The 7497-nt window shown below is 29.5% G+C and overlaps 1 pseudogene; it reads right to left on the minus strand.

Annotated features, from left to right (window-relative positions):
• Positions 1 to 456: 456 nt before the first annotated feature.
• Positions 457 to 2208, minus strand: LOC149165118 (putative xyloglucan galactosyltransferase GT20 pseudogene; annotated as a pseudogene).
• Between the last annotated feature and the right edge of the window lie 5289 nt (positions 2209 to 7497).

Consider the following 7497-nt stretch of genomic DNA (forward strand, 5'->3'; position numbering starts at 1 on the left):
TGATAAGGAAAACACATACGTATGCATCTATGGAATTTGGAGGTTCGATCGCTTTAAAACTCTGGTTTTCGTAGCCTTTAACCACCAAACTAAAACCCAAAAAGATGCTGATAACTATGTTCTTCACTCCATAACTAAATAACAACCAGCAAACTGAAAGTTGCTGTTTACAGCCTCCATTTCAGTTTTTTCCCTATGAATTGTGGAGATAGCGCCTATAACAATGCCTTTATTTGCAAATACAAAAACTATGAACATCTGATTGTTCATGTATCCTCAGTTCAAAACAATTTTTTGCAAGAGCTTAGTTGTCTGTAAATTTCAAAATTTGTACTCAACTCAGATGTATTGTCCCCTCCATAACAATTTTTTGCAAGAGCTTAGTTGTCTGTAAATTTCAAAATTTGTACTCAACTCAGATGTATTGTCCCCTCCATAATGGAATGCATCATGGATTCAAATGGCTTCATTCTTGGAGGGATTAGTTGTTTTCCAGAGAATATTATTCAAAGAAATCATAAATGCATCCTGGAAAACCTTAAATCTTGAATCTGTGTCACCATAGACCAGAGCAGGCATAATTTCCTGGATTATGGTCTTTCTCATTTCCTTCCTCTGTTCCTCTGGGATTTTCTGAAGAACCTCTATTACATTTATATTCTTTTCTTCAACGCTCTCTTCTGCTATGTAAACTGAATAGGAGCTCTCATTAGCAGGCAGATGCCATGGATACTGATAATATGCTGTAAAGGGATTGAACAGCACAGGGATGCACCCCGCTATAAGAGAATCGAACAAGGATCTCCGAGTAGGACTATCACCAGGAGGCTGAAGGCAGAATTCGGATTGCATGAAGAGCTTCACTGTGTTTTCGGGACCTAGGCAAGCGCGGGAATTGCAGTTCAAAAAATTGCAACTCTCTGGTCTGCCTAAACACTGTTCGATGAGGACGGAACGAATGGCTTTTGTACTGTTGGGTCTTGGGGCACCTGCAAAGCTTATCAGATGGGGTCTCTGGCTTGTCCTGATCTGCCATTGCCATTGCCAAATATCTTCATCAGAACGAGGATGGAAGAAAGTGGGATGTGGGACTCCAATTTCATTCATATCCCATGGATGGCGTTCAATCAAAAGCTTGGTAACAGGCTTCATTTCAGGCAGGTGTAACAGCCTGTTACCCCATTGATCGTCATCCTTCGATCTCCTGAAATCCCACGAGATCTTGCCCAGAACCAGAACATGATCTCTGCCTCTGTGTCTCCTCCACCATGGCTGACCTTGAAGCCACTTCACAAGCTCCAGGGCTAGTTCGTCTCGTTTCGCGGGACTAATATTTTCCCTGAAATTCCATCTCATCACATCCAGACCTCCATAGTAGGGAATGTAGAACAAATTCGCTTCTGCAGGATCAGAAACCAGACATGGGTGCCTTGAGATTCTTGAATGGAAGATGAGCTCTAGCGCATATTGATGAGTCTGAAACCAGTGCTTATTAAATTTTTCGATGGGTTTCCCCATTCCTTCATTGCTAAGATAATCACAGAGACTGAGCCATGGAATCAGGCTGTGGCATTGCTCTACAAGCTCTGCATTGAATCTTTTGGGCAAATCATATACATATATTTGCCTTCCTTTGCATTGTTTCTGGCTCGGATCCCTCATGCCTGCAGGCATTGAAGCAGACCTAAAAGCCTCCATTTGCATTTTCACTGCATCCAGAGAAAATGTAGCGTTTTTTGCGTTACTTTTCTTGTTTCCCGTTATGGCCCATTCACTCGATCCATTTTCAAATTTCTCCTGCGATGAAATCTCAACATGGGTAGCTGGTCTCTCCCGTTTCAGAGCCACTACTCCATACCCATTAACAGACTCATTTAGCAATGGTGATGAAACATTCAAGCCATGATCCGCCACCCTGAGACCTTGAATCTCATGGCCACCAAAACCAAACTTGTCATCATCAAACAGAGTTGATTGATGTGGGAAACGCGTAGTGCTGGCAGAAACACAATATACATTCAACTTACGGTTGGAAAAACAGAGATGAAGAACAGATGCAGGCAACAGGGTTGTCATAACCCAAAGACATATAACAAGCATTAGGAACAATGGGGGCAACAGCAGCACTCTCCGTATTACAGCCCCCATACACTTCATCCCCACTCCTGATCCTTCCACATTCTTATTTCTCTTTCTCTGCTTCCCCATGGCTGCAGACCCACGGACCAGCAAATCACACACCACGTTTATCTCAGTTAGGGTACCCTCTTTATCTCAATGTCAAAAACAGACCCTGAAGAGACAAACACCAAGTCAATTCAATATAAGTTTTCACATATGTAAACACTACCTGAAAACTATGAAAGTATCTTATTTTCTGTTCTGTTTTTTTTGTGGGTTTTTCAAAAGAATCAGATAGATATTCTTCAAGGTTTAAGTCTATTCAACAACAAATTTTAAGTCAATATTGGATATGATTTGATATTAAAGGTTTAAGATTATTTCATAAAAAAAATTTAAGTTATTATAACAATATATTAAAGGCTGGAGTTGTCAATGGGATTTGTTTTCATATTGTTTGTATCCTCCTACACTACAGCCTTATGCAAATCAATTTCAAACACCAAAACTAATGGGACTTGCTCAAACTTCAGAGCCCAGAGTTAGTAATGAGACTTGCTTTCACCAAAACTTCAGAGGCCAGAGTTGGTAATGGGACTTGCTTTCATATGGCTTGTATTCTCCACTACACTACCAGCATGAGGAGGGCCTCCAGAGATTTGAACACAAATGAGACTACTTGCAAATCGATTCCAAACACCAAAACTCCAAAGGCCAATGTTAATGGTGAGACTTGTTTTTTCCTCCTTCACAGTATACAATATTATTTAAATTTTTTAAAATAAAACTCATGAAAACACATCACAGTACAAATCAACTTAAATTAAATAAAATAATGCATATTTCTCAAAACAATTTATATAAAAACAGTTCTAAATTAAAACTTATACAAAAATGGAAAAAATAATGTGTAATAACTTACCTGAAAGGATTTTGATATGCTCTGATAAAAGCCCTCAGGAATCTTTATTCATCAAAGCTTTTTACTTCTCTATTCTGTATACCCAACTGAGACAGACTCTTTAACAACAGATACCCAATTGAGACTCTTCAACCATAGATACCCAATTGAGACTCTTTAATAGCCCAAGAAGTTATAGAATTAATAGCCCACGTCGCAGGTTTTAAAGTTAAAATTTAATATTTTATTTATTTAATAAATAGCATAATTAATAAAAAATATTATAATTAACCTCATTAGTATATAAATTAATAATACCCAATTGAGACTCTTTAATAGCCCAAGAAGTTATAGAATTAATAGACAACGTCGCATGTTTTAAAGTTAAATTTATCTAATAAATAGCATAATTAATAAACATATTTTAATTAACCTTATTAGTATATAAATAAATACTATTAAGATTTAAATTAATATATAGTTAACGGTTTTCGATAGACTTGATCATTCTTCTGTTAAAATATTAAGAATTCTTTAACTTGAAATCATCAAGTGATATATTGGTCATGATAAAGACTAGTTCTACAAAATCTAAAAGAAATATAATTAGTATATAAATAAACAATATTATATATTAACAACAAAAAAATATATTTAATATAATTTTAATTTGAAACTTTTTAACCACTAAATAAATTATAGAATAAATAGTTTGAGTTAATACACTCTTTTCATATTTAAATATTACTTTTAAATATTTATTACTTATTTTTTCTTTTTATAGAATTAACAGTTTAAGTTAATGGACTTTTTTTCCATATTTAAATATTACTTTTTACTTTTAAATATTTATTATTATTATTATTTTATATAAGTAATTTGTTAGGTAATTTTTCTGAAGCGCAAGACCCTCCGGACCTTGTCTTTATAATAATAGGAGGGAAAAGCAAGCTTATGGAAACGAGAAAGTCACTAGCTATAGCTAATTCGTCGGTTGTATTTTCCCTTCTAACCACCTCCGCTCTTGCAATCTTATGCTTTAGTCATGTAATCTAAATCAAATATCAAAAAAAATTTAAAATATGGAATTCATTTATACACTTCAAAACACATTTTAAAAAATTTAGACATTAATTAAACTATTCCTTAAACAATATCATATATATATATAATACTTTTTATTTTAATAATTTAAATTTAATATTTTATTATAAAATAATCAATTAATATATTACACATTATTTGGTAAAATAATTTTAAATCTCGATTAAATGAGATGATTAGTTTTGTTTTTACCTTTACATTTAACACACATCTTTTTCTATTTAGTATAACTCTTTAAAATAAATTCCTATTTTTTTCTATTTAGTATAACTCTTTAAAATAAATTCCATATTTTATAGTTCATATTAATGAACCCATTTCATATTTCGTAACAATATTTTATATATTTATTTTTTCAATTTAAAAAAATAAAATATTATAATTAATTTCATTTAATGTAATATAATTGTAAAGACTTAAAACCGTTTTAGGTTAGAGAGATTTTAATAGGAGTTGTCTTTAGTTTGATTTTTTGGATTTTTTGGTGTCTGAATTTGGCGGCAAATTTAGATATGGATTCAACACCCTAAAAAATCCCTAGGGCACTTCAATGGTGCAAGGTTTACCCATCAAACTTGTGATTTCAATAAATTCCTGCTAGATTTTAGAGGAATTAAACCGAAAAACTTCCAAATTTTTTTACTAAAGATAACTCCATTTTAATATATTTATTAAAAAAAATCATAAATCTCTTTTCAAATATTTTAAATTTAACAATAAATTACAAAATAATAAATTATAAAACCAGTTTATACAACTAAATTTTATCAACAATAAAATTTTACATGAGAGATTTTATCATCCCATTAAAAATCTTGTTTATAAGTTTGTTTTCAGTTATATATTTTAAATGTATCTTTTGAATCTACTTTTAATAGAAAAATACATGAGAAAACAATAGATTACAAGCTGTATTCGAAATGGAAATTGAATTATATTAATCTTTCTCATCCGTTTTTTAAGTTTGTTTTCACTCATACATTTTACATGTATTTTTTGAATCTATTTTTAATAGAAAAATACATGGGAAAACAATAAATTTCAATTTGTATTCGAAATGGAAATTGAATTATATTTAATTTAAAATCGTTTTATATTAAAATAGATGAAAGAGATTTTATCATATTCATTAAAAAAATTATAAATTTCTTTTTATTTATGTTGAATCCACTTTTAATAAAATAATAAATTATAAATGGGTGTTAGAAAGTTTTAGAAATTAACTTTTGTGTTAAGTTATAAAATATTGTACTTTTGAAATTAGCATTTCATTTATAATTAATAATAAAAAAATTATAAATTTTATAATTTATTTTAATGGATTTTTTTTAAATGAAATTTAAAATTTCATTTAATATTTTTATTGTTAATATTAAAAAAATTTGTCCAAAATCTATTTGTTAGATTCTTTTGGAGTTTGGATCAAAATTGCTCAAAATCCAATAAAAAATCACTGGCATCATAAATTTCAATTGTAGACTCTTCACGATTGGAGCACCCCAAAGTGAATTAAAAAGTGAACAAACCCCTATTCTATTTAAATAAATTTTATATAGAAAAAAACAATTAAATTTTTCTTTATATGATAACTTATACAAATTAATATTTTTGGAATTCCAAAATTATATTAATATGAAATTTCACCATACCTCCTTAAATTGTGTGATCATCCCATCATATCTTGAAAAGATTCTTAATCCACCCCAAAAAAAAAAAAACCAACATATCATACATCTATTTATTCAAGTTAAATCCTTCAATTAAAATATTATTTTTATTTGATGCAAGTTAAATCTTTCAATTAAATTATTATTATTTCTTAAAATTATATATATAATAATTAGCCTTAATTAATGTGAATCAAAATTAACTAATGAATCTATAAATTAAATTTTTAAAGATATCGGTTGTTTATAAAGTAAAGGAATTGTCTTTAGTGCGATTTTAGATGTGGAATCGGTGGAAAAAATTGAGGTGAAATCTTGATTTGTGTTATTTAAACTAGTTTTTTTACTGTATATATGGATTCAGCACCCTCGAAAACCCCTAAGGCACTTTGATTGCACAGGATTATCCATCAAATTTGTGATTTCAATAAATTCCTACCGAATTTTAGAGAAATTTGACTGGAAAAACCCACCGTAAAAGCTTCCAAAAAGTCACACTAAAGACAACTCCTAAAGTAAAAGCCAAAATTAACTAAAAATAAAACCTTGACATTGAATAATAACATTAATTTTCAATATGTTTTAATTAAAATATAATAAACCATTCCAGATTGTTAACCAATCAAAACTCAAACTATTAAAATATTGTCAATTTTTATTTATTATAATCACTATGCACCACTAATTAAGTGATAGGTGTGTCTATTTTGGAATGGGAATTTCATAATTTTAATTTAATTATCAATTATTACTAGGGCATCCATATAAATTAAATGGTTGGTAAACTCCCATAAACATCAAAACATCAAAATGCTTACTTCATAATACATCCCACATTGTTAAAATTTAAAAAATCATTAAAAAAGAGTAAATTACAACTTTACTTTAAACTATTATTAATTATAAAAAAAATAATTAAGCCAAGTCTATTTTAGAATAAGAATTTCGAAATTTTAATTTAATTATAAAAATTATTAGGTAGATGGTAGTAATTTATCCTCCATGGAATATTTTAAAATATTAATACGAGCATACACAAATCAATGGTTGAGATTTATTTTCAAAGTAGTTAGGTTCCTTTTACCTTTTTAATTAAATTGATTAATTAAAAAAATTGCCCCATGAATAAGTGTTATATGGAGTGAATTATGGTTTTATGGACATGTGGTATTGATAATTCATGGTATTATAACAATGTTTATTTTGGAGTTTACAGTGGATTTCTTGCTAGAATCTAGTGAAAAATATGTGGTGAAATATTTGGTGGATTTCTTGCTAGAATCTAGTGAAAAATATGTGGTGAAATATTTGTGTTATTTAAACCGATTTTTTGACTGCATATATGGATTCAACACCCTCGAAAAACCCCTAAGGAATTTTCATTGTGCGAAGTTCACTAGTTAAACTTGTGATTTCAATGAATCCTCGTTGGATTTTAGAATAATTAGATTGGAAAATAAAATGGGGTTTTTTCCAAAAAGTAGCACTTAAAAATAACTCAATAATAATTATGTTGACGTGCATGCTTATTTTAGAATAGGCTTCCAAAATTTTAATTTAATTATAAATAATTATTAGATGGATGGTAGAGATTTAACCTCCATGGAATATTTTAAAATAGACTTCCAAAATTTTAATTTAATTATCAACAATTATTAGGTGGATGGTAGGGATTTAACCCCTGGAATATTCTAGAAAATTCTT

Source organism: Pinus tabuliformis, chromosome 5_1, assembly GCF_031772625.1.
Source record: "Pinus tabuliformis cultivar Carrire ecotype Pingquan chromosome 5_1, CPIR1, whole genome shotgun sequence".
Taxonomy (NCBI): Eukaryota; Viridiplantae; Streptophyta; class Pinopsida; order Pinales; family Pinaceae; genus Pinus; species Pinus tabuliformis.